Source organism: Symphalangus syndactylus, chromosome 6, assembly GCF_028878055.3.
Source record: "Symphalangus syndactylus isolate Jambi chromosome 6, NHGRI_mSymSyn1-v2.1_pri, whole genome shotgun sequence".
In the NCBI taxonomy this organism is placed as follows: Eukaryota; Metazoa; Chordata; class Mammalia; order Primates; family Hylobatidae; genus Symphalangus; species Symphalangus syndactylus.
The window spans coordinates 46,717,477-46,731,195 of NC_072428.2; positions in this window are offsets into that span (position 1 = coordinate 46,717,477).

The window sequence follows — 13,719 nt, forward strand, 5'->3', positions numbered from 1 at the left end:
GGGGAAGGACCAGCTACGCGATTTTGGCGGGAACCCGCTGGCTCCACCCCCGGCTCGGCGCCAGCCAAGGCTGGGCGGGCTGTGGTGTTCCGGGCCTATGAGCGAGCCTGGGGCGGCTGGGGGCCCGGCCCTGCGCCGCCTGAACACCGCCCGGACGGGGCTGAGCCTTCTGGGAGGGGCAAAAGAGAGCTGGATTCGCCTAAGCCGACCCGAAAGCCGACCTGGACGCAGCCCACTCGCTGCTCCTCCTGTGCTGGGGGATCTGAAGAGGAGCAGGCGGCCGGGCAGCGCCTCCGGATCTCTGCGAGCTGGGAAGAGCCAGGGACTGAATGGCCTTCGGCCTCTGCCCTCGGAGGCCACTTCTTGCCCCTTGTCCCTTGGGGCGAACCACTGGGGCGTAGTGGGCGTGGCAGTGGGCAGCCACGTTCCGGGTCGAGGTCTGAGCCGGAAATGGTGACTCAGGCCTCAGGACCTTTCTGAACTGCGGGAGCTGATGTGCTTAGACTGGACACTGGCTGGAAGGAGGCCTCCGAGCCCCATTATTTCCCCGGGGTGGGTGACTGTTAGGGGCGGGTGTCTGCACAGCGAGAGGAGCTCTCCCAAGCAGGGGTCCACCTCTGCCGACCTTGTCCGCGGCCAAAAGAAACAGCAGCACAGTCGCCCACCACGAAACCAAGTGCCCAGCACACGATCTCCGTGTTTACATTTGTTCGCCAGCACGTGGGCATGCGTTGGCAAAACCGATTGGCCCGGCTCGCTGCAAACTCAAACGCAATTTTAAAAAATTTCCCTAGTGCTTCGTTAAACTGATTTAATCTGTCCCTTAAGCACTTATACGTTTCTTCCAGTTTTTTTTTTCTTTCTCTTTTTTTTTTTTTTTTTTTTCTGAGACAGGGTCTTGCTCTATCACCCAGACTGGAGTGCAGTGGCACGATCTCGGCTCACTACAACCTGCAACCTCCGCCTTTAGAGTTCAAGCGATTCTCATGCCTCAGCCACCCGAGTAGCTGGGATTACAAGCGGCTGCCATCACACCTGGCTAATTTTTGTATTTTTAGTAGAGACGAACTTCCCAATGTTGGCCAGGCTGGTCTCCAACTCCTCATCTCAAGTAATCCGCCCGCCTCGGCCTCTCAAAGTGCTGGGATTACAGACGTGAACCACCGCTCCTGGCCTCTTCCAGTCTTCTGTTGTAAATAATCCCGTGGTGTATATTCTTCCTTCTCCATGTTTTTTGTTTTGGTTTTTTTTTCGACACGGAGTCTCGCTCTGTCGCCCAGGTTGGAGTGCAGTGGCGCGATCTCGGCTCACTGCAGCCCCCACCTCCCGGGTTCCCTGGTTCCAGCGATTCTCCTGTCTCCCGGGTAGCTGGTATTACAAGCACACACCAGGCCCGGCCAATTTTTGTATTTTTGCAAAATACAAAATACAGAGTTTCGCCATGTTGGCAGGCTGGTCTCAAACTCCTGACCTCCGGTGATCGCCCGCCTAGGCCTCCCAAAGTGCTAAGATTACAGGCGTGAGCCACCGCGCCTGGCCTTTTAAAAATATTCTTTTGGCTACCTCCCTGGAGTGATAATTCCTCAGTCAAAGGATACAAACTGGCAAACTGCCCTCTAGAAACACAATACATTCTCCCTAGCAGTGGATTAGAGCACACTCTGTGAATTCAGGACATCAGTGGATGTTCGTTGATGTGGTTTTGTTGTTTTGATTCATATTGTTGAATAGCTGTCATGGGTTTAATGATAATTTACATTTATTTCTATTGCCTGTCTTTCTTATTGTTAGCACTTTATGGATATTAACACTTTGTCATATATGTTGTTCTAATGCTTTTCAAAGGCTAAATAAACTCAGGCTGAATTTTTCATGAAACACACGGTAGTACTTAACACGTCAAATCGGGAATTTCCTGAGATCACACAACTGAAGACACAGTGAAGGATCAACAGCTGTCTTCTCCTAACATTTGCTAACTGGTGTATAAATGTGTTTTTTATATGGTCATGCAAACCTAATTTTAAGCTCTTGGAGGACAAGAACTCTAGACTTGTATAAGGAGAGTTAGTCAATGATCCACAGTGGCCAAAGCCAAGGAGTGATTTTCAGAACCCTCGCTCCAACACTTCCCCTCCTGCCACTCCTTTTTTTTTTATTTTTATTTTTTGAGACAGGGTCTCACTCTGTCCACCCTGTCTCAAAGTGGAGTACAGTGGTGCAATCACGGCTCTGCAGCCTCGATCTCCCCAGGCTCAAGAGATCCTCCCACCTCACCCTCCCAAATAGCTGGGACTAATGATGTGTGCTACCACGCCCAGCTAATTTTTGCATTTTTAGTAGAGACTGTGTTTCACCATGTTGCCCAGGCTGGTCTAGAACTCCTGGGCTCAAGCAATCCGCCCGTCTCCGTCTCCCAAAGTGCTGGAATTACAGGCATTGGCCACCATGTTGCCCAGTCTGTGGACCCCCTCCTGCCACTCCTGATGACAAATATAATTATTTGAGATAATTGACGTTTTCTCAATTTAATATGAAGCATAAATAAAAATAGAGAACCACTACTTTTATCGATCTGTAACATAAACTGTATGTGAAAATAGTGTGCTTTCTAAGTAAATGGGACTTTAAAGCCCCTTAGTTACCTCTCCACAACTAGACTGATGCTCCTAAACTCCTCCTATGTAAGAATTCTGTATCTCTGTTCTCACGCCCCCTCCCTCACCCTTTGCTCTTTCACAACACCTGGCTTTATTTCCTTAGCAGGCTTATTTCTATCTCAAAGTATGTTGTTAGTTTATTACTATCTGCTTCTAGAAAAATAAGGTCCCTGAAGGTAGGGACCTTCTGTTCCTTGTTCATTGCAGTAATCTAATGTGGATTAGGCGCTCACTCCCTTATGAGTGATAAAAGAGCCCTTATTTAAATAATTGTTGGTTTATTCGCTTCCTAAATTGGCACATTTGCAGATAAGTTTGCCTATTTCAGATTTTGAACTGGGAGGGGTAGTTGTTCACACCTGCAATCCCAACACTTTGGGAGGTCAAGACAGGAGGATCATTTGAGGCCAGGAGTTCAAGACCAGCCTGGGCAACATAGTGAGACCTCACCTCTACTAAAAATTTAAAAATTAGCTGGGCGTAGTGGCACATGCCTGTAGTCCCAGCTACTCAGGAGGTTGAAGTGGGAGGATCGCTTGAGCCTGAGAGATGACGGCTGCAGTGAGCCGTGACTGTGCCACTGCACTCCAGCCTAGGCAGCAGAGCGAGAACTATCTCAGGAAAAAAAAAAAATTGAACAGAGATCACCACTCTATTGCTCTATTTAATGCAAGATTGTAGAGGTAGCAGCCATCATACTTCCTATTTTTCCCCATTCCAATAACAAAAATTTAAATGGTACAAAATTCTCCCACCTATCCCTTCAATTCCCAGCCCAGTTCCCCTTCCTGAAGGTAAACACTCTTAACAATGTTTTGTTTTGTTTTGTTTTGTCAACTCCTACTTTGCCACCTGTCTGCTTCCCTAAACTGGGAGGTCTTTGAAGTAGGCTAAGGCAGAAGGGCTTGGGTTGTGGATGGGAAGGGAAGAGTTCTTGGTCCACGGACCCAGGACTTTGAAGTCCTCACACAGAATCGAAGAGGTAAGTTCACAATAAATGTGTAGAATGATTGGGGAAAAGAATTTTTTTTTTCTTGAGACAAAGATTTGCTCTATTGCCCAGGCTGGAGTGCAGTGATGCGTTCATGGCTCACTGCAACCTCCCCTTCTGGGCTCAAGCAATTCTTCCACCTCAGCCTCTTGAGTGGCCAGGACTACAGGCAAGTGCCACTACACCTGGTGAATTTTTGTATTTTTTGTAGAGACCGGGTCTCACCATGTTGCCCAGGCTGGTCTTGAACTCCTGAGCTCAAGTGATCCGCCTACCTCAGCCTCCCAAAGTGTTGGGATTACAGGTGTGAGCCACTGCACCTGGCTGAAGGAATTTTTTTTTTTTTTTTTGAGTTGAAAACAAGACTCAGTGCTGGAGCCGTTTCCTCGCTGAAGCCTTTCCTGACTCTCCATTCCCTACTCCAGACTTTCCACCGCACCCAGCACGGACTATGTAACACTCTTACTTTGTTTACTTGTCTGGTTTTCATACTGCCCAGGGCAGGGTCCAAACTGTATTTGTCTTCGGAGCTCCAGCAACCAGCACTGTGTCTTGGCCCCTGAGAAAGTGCTTAATAAATGTTTCTGGAATAATTTAATGAAAATCCAGTGATCTTTAAAACAAAATATGTGAGAAACCCAGGCCCTGCCTCTTCAAGCTGAGAACATGGCACAATATTATGGTTTAACTGTAGCAACATCCTAACTGAAATTTTAAGTGACTGTTCTGATTTTTAAAATTTCACGCTCCTCTTGAGTAAAGCACACACTGTACTGGAGAGATGGGTTACACCCGCCTGCCCCAGGCCATATCTAATTCAAATTTCCAGTTCCTTTCTCCACCCAATGTTGTTTCTAACTAATGTTGCTAGGCAACTTTTGCAGAATCCACATGCTTGTGGTAATGTTGAAAGAACTGAGTAAAAATCTTGCCTCTAGCTTCTGGGATAACAAACCTAACCTGTTTATCCTCTTTAGACTCATGACTTAGCACGTAAAGAGCTTTAAAACTATTTTCAACCCATTCACCTTCCTTAGCAACAAAACAAGCAAGATTCTTGCCCTGAAGATTTAAAACTGAGATTTCTAAATCACCTTCTCAAGTATTTTTAATACATATAGCACATGAATATGCATGCATATTCCTATTAACAAGAGCCTTGCACTTTGAATGAAATCCTTCAGAATCAGGAACTAACTTTTCTCAGTGATGCAAAGCCTTTAGGAATGTTTCCTAAGACTAGTCAGCCGTTACGGAAAGCTGAATCTTTTCTATTAATATGCTTTTTATTCTGGAGAAATAATCAGTTTCTCTAAAGACCCTACTCTGATAGATTTCTAACTTTAAAAAAAGACACATTAGTCAAATGTCAGTTTTTCACTTAAAAGACAAATAATATGCTTAAAGAGTTCAACTTTCATCTTCCTTGTTATCTTTACCTTTCTCCTTATGCTTCTTCTCACAGCAAGTCTCAATTTATTTCAACCCATATCTGTTACCAGCTGCCTGTTGGCCTCAGGAATACAAATCTCAGGCTAGAATGTGGTAACTCCTAGACTGCTCCTGTTTGACTTCCCAGGTATAAATTAGATTTCTCTACTTCGTCACGTGCCTTAATAACCTCTGATGGATGTGATTATTTGACCATTTCACCGCATGTTCATCAGCATACCCTGAGAATACAGTACCGTCAAAGTCAATTCTTCCCTAATTGTTAAGTTTTTTTGGTTTGTTTTTGTTTTTGTTTTGAGACGGAGTCTCGCTCTGTCGCCCAGGCTGGAGTGCAGTGGCACGATCTCAGCTCACTGCAAGCTCCGCCTCCCAGGTTCACGCCATTCTCCTGCCTCAGCCTCCCAAGTAGCTGGGACTACAGGCGCCCGCCACCATGCCTGGCTAATTTTTTGTATTTTTAGTAGAGACAGAGTTTCACCGTGTTAGCCAGGATGACCTCGTGATCCGCCTGCCTCGGCCTCCCAAAGTGCTGGGATTACAGGTGTGAGCCACCACGCCTGGCCAATTGTTCAGTTTATTAAATGTGAGACTAGCATTATCTCATGCGAATAGTGTTCAATAAATGTAAGTGTGCTTTCAGGCTTGGCATGGTGGCTCACGCCTGTAATCTCAGCACTTTGGGAGGCCAAGATAGGGGGATTCCTTGGGTCCAGGAGTTCGAGGCCAGCCTGGGCAACCTAGGGAGACTCCCTCTCTACAAAAAATTTAAAAAATTAGCCGGCCATGGTGGTGTGCGCCCGTGGTCCCAGCTGATCTGGAGGCTGAGGTGGGAGGATTGCTTGGGCCTGGGAGGTAGAGGCTGCAGTGAGCCATGATCACATCACTGCATTCCAGCCTAGGCAACAGAGCAACACCCTGTCGGGGAAAAAAAAAAAGTTATAAGTATGCTTTCAATTATAGCAATGCTGTTTGAGAAAAATTCATAGTTGTTAATGGCTTTATAGTCAGTAATTGCAGTATGTGACTCCTGATGTCCCCAAAATAAGTTTGCTTAATATGGATGGGCTTGAGTTTATGCACAACCAGCTAGGAAGATCAAATCAGAACACAGTATCTATGTAATAAGAACTTGAGAAGCATAACCCAGGAGAAACAACCAGTTAAGAGCTTGTATTTTAATAAAATAAACATTTCTTGTCGTGCCGAATTAATCTTTAAGGACTACTAACATGCAATTTCCATGCATCGTTCTGATATTTATTTAAGATAGATCAAGGGCAGATCATTATATCCTTTGGATATGGGTATATCAATTGTATGGATTCTATACAAAATGTCTGAAGATCTAAGATTTTCATTCAGGTTTTGCCTGGGGTCTTCAGCTAGAAGAGACCATGCTAGGGTACTTAAAGGTTGTGTCTGTTCATGTATGAAACAGCTGTAACCAGCCTTATTTATGAAAGGAGCCCTTAGGCCTACTCCTAGTTATCTCAGCAGTTCTCAGCCTTACACAGGCCCCCTAATCTTTTTTTTTTTTTTTTTTTGAGACAGAGTCTGGCTCTGTCCCCCAGGCTGGAGTGCAGTGGCACCATCTCGGCTCACTGCAAGCTCCGCCTCCCGGGTTCACGCCATTCTCCTGCCTCAGCCTCCCGAGTAGCTGGGACTACAGGCGCCTGCCACCACGCCCTGCTGATTTTTTTGTATTTTAGTGGAGACAGGGTTTCACTATGTTGGCCAGGATGGTCTCGAACTCCTGACCTTGTGATCCGCCCACCTCGGCCTCCCAAAGTGCTAGGATTACAGGCTTGAGCCACCGCGCCCAGCCTAGGCCCCCTAATCTTGAAACACTTCATAGTCCACTGCAATAGGTCAGGCAGTGGTACTAATGCAAGACTTTTCCCAAGAGAAAATACCACTGACCATTTCATTCCTAGATAAGAGAGTAGTTCTCAACCAAGATATTTTAAAATGATAGCTCTCTGAAGCATTTAGCCAAAACATTAGCAAATAACCCCTTCCTATTTGCTATTTTATAATTCTTTTCTATTGGAATGGAACTAAATAGTCCCATTTTCTCCAATATTCCTTTTTTTATTTCCTTTACAGAGGCACAAAGGTTGCTGTTCTAATGCGGTCCCTCCGTTTGGGGTCCCTGACTTCCCGCAACACTGTTCTCTATATTTTTAATGAGTTTCAATAACTGAAAAGTTCACTTCACAGAAATGTCATAAACAGAGGGAACTGTGAGTGCCCAACAGAATGCAGGCACTCGTTAAATATTCAGGTAATTGATTAATTGCCTCTCCTTTTGGGTTAGTGACATACACAGGAAATGACCTGAATGACCACGGGGACTGCCAGTTGTTTGCTGGCCACATTGTGATTATTTAAACTGGCTTTGTTCAGATTACTGCAGCACAAAAGATGTGATGACTCTTCTCCAGTGAGTCAAGGGGCCCTGTCTCATTAGGGGAGGGAAAGGAGGTAAGACAGACATCCCATGCTGCTCTTTTGTTAGCAACAGGAGTGTGTTTAGGTATTGCTGTGTTTTGATGACTCAGTGGTGAGTCAACTTTAAAGTTCCATAAAAGGCCTTGTTCAGCTCAGACAGGATTGAGAGATGACCTCATCCAGTATCTAGTTGGGTAGAGAGTAACCAGTTGTGTGTGACATGATAAGCCGATAAGCCGATTGGGAGTGTATACAAGAAAAAAAAAAAATACTGGTGAGGATGAACTAGTTTCTAACTACAGAAATCAACTCTGCTTGGCAGTCCTTTATTGAGTGTTTACTATGTTCACTATGTTCAAGCATCTTATCCTACCAACTGCACATTTGCTTAATACAGGTCAGAATATGAGAAATGCCCTAAGTGCTACAAAGAGCTGGGGTGCCTTTGCAGGAGCTGGGAGAGGGGAGAACATTTTGGTGCCAACTATATGACAGGCACTGGGCCAGATGCTTTACATACTTATTTAATCTTTACAGGAACTCTGTAAGAGAGTTATTTTTATTCACATTTTACAGATGAAAATGAAACACAGGTTAAAAAATGCCTTCATCGTACAATCATAGAACTAGTATTACTGAGACTATATTTCTGAAACTTTATTTTTAATTTTAAAATTAAAAATGTTTTAAATTTATCCATCCAATGACCTATCAATATTTTTTATTTTAGAATTATATTTTTGAGACAGGGTCTCCATCACCCAGGCTGGAGTGCAGTGGCACAATCATGGCTCACTGCAGCCTCAACCTCCTGGGACCAAGCAATCCTCCCACCTCAGCCTCCTGAGTAGCTGGGACTACAGGCACATGCCACCATACCTGGCTAATTAAAAAAATTTCTTGTTTGGTTTTTTTTTGGAGACGGAGTCTCGCTGTGTCCCCCAGGTTGGAGTGTAGTGGCACGATCTCAGCTCACTGCAAGCTCCGCCTCCTGGGTTCACGTCATTCTCCTGTCTCAGCCTCCCAAGTAGCTGGGACTACAGGCACCTGCCAACACGCCCGGCTAATTTTTTGTATTTTTAGTAGAAATGGGGTTTCACCGTGTTAGCCAAGATGGTCTCGATCTCCTGACCTCATGATCCACCCATCTCGGCCTCCCAAAGTGCTGGGATTACAGGCGTGAGCCACCGCGCCCGGCAAAATTTTTTTTTTGTAGAGACGTGGCCTCACTATGTTGCCCAGACCAGTCTCAAACTCCAAGGTATCCTCCCACCTCAGCCTCTCAAAATGTGGGGATTACAGGTGTAAGCCACCATGCCCAGCCTTCTGAGACTTTATTACTGCTGACTTAAAGCCTGGTTCTTCCTACACCAGTAAGAAGGGCGTAAGGTGAAGGGCGAAACAGGAGATTTGATGAAGGCAGGGTCACACTGGACCCAGCTGGTAGGCCAGGCTAGTTGAGCCGTGTGATGTCTAGAGTCATCCTTCCAGGTAGCCCAGCACACAACTTGATGGTGTGAATGTGGACAGTGGGATCCAGAGGGAGTCAGACTTGTACCTTATTTTTTTGTTTCATCATAAAATCCAAATGTATTTTAAACTCTAAAATCAAGAGGAAAAATTACAAAGATTGATATCAGAAAGTAAAGTAAGGGATGAAGAAGTGGTAGAGGGCTGGAGGAAAGTGCTAGTTTAAAGTAGTAAAATCAAGGAATGCTTTTCTGAGGAAGTGGCATTTGAGCAGGAACCTGAAAGGAGTGAGAAAATCAGCCACATGGAGATCTGGGGGAGAGTTTACAAAACCAAATATTGGTATTGTTTATTATACTCCATATTGGAAACCACCCAAATTTCCATTAAATACTAAGTAACTATAGCTTGCAAAATAATGAGCTGGAACTATACGTACAGAATGAAAAGATGTCTATAAGATAATGGAGAAAAGGGCAAGGTGCGGTGGCTCACCTGTAATCCCAGCACTTTGGGAGGCCAAGGCAGGTGGATCACTTTAGGTCAGGAGTTCTAGACCAGCCTGATCAACATGGTGAAACCCAGACCGTACTAAAAATACAAAAATTAGCCAGGTGTGGTGGTGCATGCCTGTAATCCCAGCTACTTGGGAGGCTGAGGTGAGAGAATCACTTGAATCCTGGAGGCAGAGGTTGCAATGAGCTGAGATTGTACCACTGCACTCCAGCCTGGGTGACAGAGCAAGACTGTGTCTCAAAAGACAAACAAAACATATAATGGAGAACAGTTGCAAAACTGTATAATGATTCAATTAAAAACAAACGAGAAAATTAACCTAAAGCAAACATATTTATCACAGGGAAAACATCTGAAGAAATACAAAAAATTGAAAATTGGGCTGGGTACGGTGGCTCACATCTGTAATACCAGCACTTTGGGAGGCCGAGGCAGGTGGATCACTTGAAGTCAGGAGTTCCAGACCAGCCTGGCTAACATGGTGAAACCCTGTCTGTAACAAAAATACAAAAATTAGCCAGGTGTGGTGGTACATGCCTGTAATTCCAGCTAGCTAGTCGAGAGGCTGAGGCACAAGAATCGCTTGAATCCGGGAGGTAGAGGTTGAAGTGAGCCAAGATCATGCCACTGCACTCCAGCCTGGGCGACAGAGCGAGACTGTCTAAAAACAAAACAAAACAGAAATTGAAAGCTGGATGGTTGGAAGCAAGATGGCTGAATAGAAGCCTCCATCAATCGTCATCCCTGCAGGAACATCAAACTGAATGATTTTCTACACAAAAAACACCATCATAAGAACCAAAAATCAGGTGAGCGATCATAGTACCTGGTTTTAACTTCATATCACTGAAAGAGCCACTGAAGAGGGTAGGAAATACAATCTTGAATTATACAGTCTTGACAGACCCTTCCCCCACTCCCCAGCAGCTGCTGCGTGGCACAGAGAGAGAATCTGTGTGCTTCAGGGAGGGCAAGTGCAGCTATTGTGGGATTTTGCATTGGAACACAGTGCTGCCAACACTGGGCAGAACTCAACCGGTGCCCATAAAGGCAGCAGTGGACCAGCCTTACCCAGAGGGGAATCACTCATCCCAGTGGTCAGGACTTGAGTTTTGGCAAGCCTTGCCACCACAGGCTAATGTTCTCTGGGGTCCTAAATAAACTTGGAAGGCTGTCTAGGCCACAAGGACTGCAACTCTTAGGCAAGGCTTAGTCCTGTGTTGGGCCCAGAGCCAGTGGACTTGGGAGCCACACGACCTAGTGAGACACTAGCTGGGGCAGTCAAGGTAGTACTTGTGTCACCCCTCCTTCAAGTTCAGGCAGTGCAGTTTGCAAATCCAAAAGAGACCCCTTCCTTCCACTTGAGGAGAGAGAAGAGTAAAGAAAACTTTGTCTTGCAACTTGGATACCAGCTCAGCCACATTAGGAAAGGGCGCTGGGTAGAGTTGTGAGGCCCCCATTCTAGGACCTAGTCCTAGATGACATTTCTAGACACAACCTGGGCCAGAAGGGAACCTGCTGCCTTGAAGGGAAGGACCCAGTCCTGGCAAGATTTATCACCTGCTGATTAAAGAACCCTATATAAGCAGCAGTGGTAACCAAGTAGTACATGCTGTGAGCCTTCGGTGAGACTGAGATGTGCCAGCTTCAGGTGTGAGCCATCACATTCACAGCCAGTTCTGTGCTGGCTTCAGATCTGACCCAGCACAGGAGCAGGGGTGGTGGCCACAGGGGTGCTTGTTTAACCTCTCCTCCATCTCCAGGCAGCTCAGCACAGAGAGAAAGAGATGCTGTTTATTTGGGAGAAAGTATGGGGCCAGGTGCAGTGGCTCATTCCTGTATTCTTAGGATTTTGGGAGGCTGAGGCAGGTGGATCACTTAAGGCCAGGAGTTCAAGACCAGCCTGGGAAACATAGCAAAAACCTGTCTCTACTAAAAATACAAAAATTAGCTGGGCATGGTGGCACATGCCTATACTCCCAGCTACTCGGGTGCCTGAGGCATGAGAATTGCTTGACCCCAGGAGGCGGAGGTTGCAGGGAGCCAAGATTGCACCACTGCACTCCACCCTGGGTGACAGAATGAGACCCTGAGAAAGAAAGAGAGAGAGAGAGAGAAGGAAGGAAGGAAGGAAGGAAGGAAGGAAGGAAGGAAGGAAGGAAGAAAGGAAGGAAGGAAGGAAGGAAGGAAGAAAGGAAGGAAGGAAGAAAAAAAAGAAAAGAAAAGAAGGAATATATTGTATGAGAAAAGAACAAGAGTCTGCCTGATAATCCAGAGACTTCTTCCAGGCCTTATCCAAGGTAACCAAGGTGGTACCTCTATGAGTCTGCAAGAACCATGGCGTTACTGGGTTACATTGTGGGTTACCCACCAATGGCCCACTAATGACCAAAAACTTTATCACAACACTCAAGTCTCTTCAAATACCTGGAAAGCCTTCCAAAAAGGACAGGTACAAACAAGCCCAGATTGTGAAGGATACAATAAATACCTAGCTCTTCAATGCCCAGATACTGATAAACATCTGCAAGCATCAAGACCATCCAGGGAAATAGACACCAGGGATTAATCCCAGAGACAGAGAGAAATTTGACCTTTCAGACAGAGAATTCAAAATAGTTGTCTTGAAGAAACTCAAAGAAATTCAAGATAACACAGAGAAGGAATTCAGAATCCATTAGATAAGTTTAACAAAGAAATAGAAATAATTAAAAAGAATTGAGCAGAAATCCTAGAGTCGAAAAATGCAATTGACATACTAAAGAACTCATCAGAGTCTTTTAATAGCAGAATTGATCAAGCAGAAGAGTTAGTGAACTTGGGCTGTTTGAAAATACAAAGTCAGAGGAGACAAAAGAAAAAAGAATAAAAAAGAATGAAGCATACCTACAAGATCTAGAAAATAGCCTCAAAAAGGGCAAATCTAAGAGTTATTGGCTTTAAAGAGGAGGTAGAGAGAGAGGTGGGGTTCATTCAAAGGAATAATAATAGATAACTTTCCATACCTAGAGAAAGATACCAATATTCAAGTATAAGGAGGTTATAGAACACCAAGCAGGTTTAACCCAAAGAAGACTACTTCAAGGCATTTAATATTCAGACTCCCAAAGGTCAAGGATAAAGAAAGGATTCTAAAACCAGCAAGAGAAAAGAAACAAATAACATACAATGGAGCTCCAATAGGTCTGGCAGCAGACTTTTTGATGGAAACCTTACAAGTCAGGAGAGAGTGGCATGACAATATTTAAAATGCTGAAGGAAAAAAAAAACTTTTACCCTAGAATAGTATTACTATATCTGATGAAAATATCCTTCAAACATGAAGGAGAAGTAAAGACTTTCCTGGACAAGCAAAAGCTGAAGGATTTCATCAACACAAGACCTATCCTACAAGAAATGCTAAAAAGAATTTTTCAATCTGAAAGAAAATGATGTTAATAAGAATAAGAAATCACCTGGGCCAAGGTGGGAGAATTGCTTGAACCCAAGAGTTTGAGATCAGCCTGGGCATTACAGTGAGACTCCATCTCTACAAAAAAAAAAAAAAAATTGTCTTAATTGGCTGGGCATAGCGGCTCATGCCTGTAATCCCAGCACTTTGGGAGGCTGAGGCAGGAGGCTACAGTGAGCTATAATCAAGCAACTGGACTCTAGCCTGGGTGACAAAGTGAGACCTTGTCAAAAAAATAAAAAATAATAATAAATAAATCATCTGAAGGTACAAAACTTACTGATAATAATAAGTACTACACAGAAAAACACAGAATATTCTAACACTGTCATTGTGATATGTAAACTACTCATATTTTAAGTAGAAAAACAAAAAAGACAAACCAATCAAAAATAATAATTACTGGCCGGGTGCAGTGGCTCACACCTGTAATCCCAGCACTTTGGGAGGCCAAGGTGGGCAGATCACGAGGTCAGGAGATGGAGACTAACCTAGTTAACACGGTGAGACCCCATATCTACTAAAAATACAAAAATTAGCTGGGCGTGGTGGCACATGCCTATAATCCCAGCTACTCAAGAGGCTGAGGCAGGAGAATCACTTGAACCCCAGAGGGAGAGGTTGCAGCAAGCTGAGATCGTGCCACTGCACTTCAGGCTGGGCAACAGAGCAAGACTCCATCTCAAAATAATAATAATAATAATTACAACAACTTTTCAAGACATAGT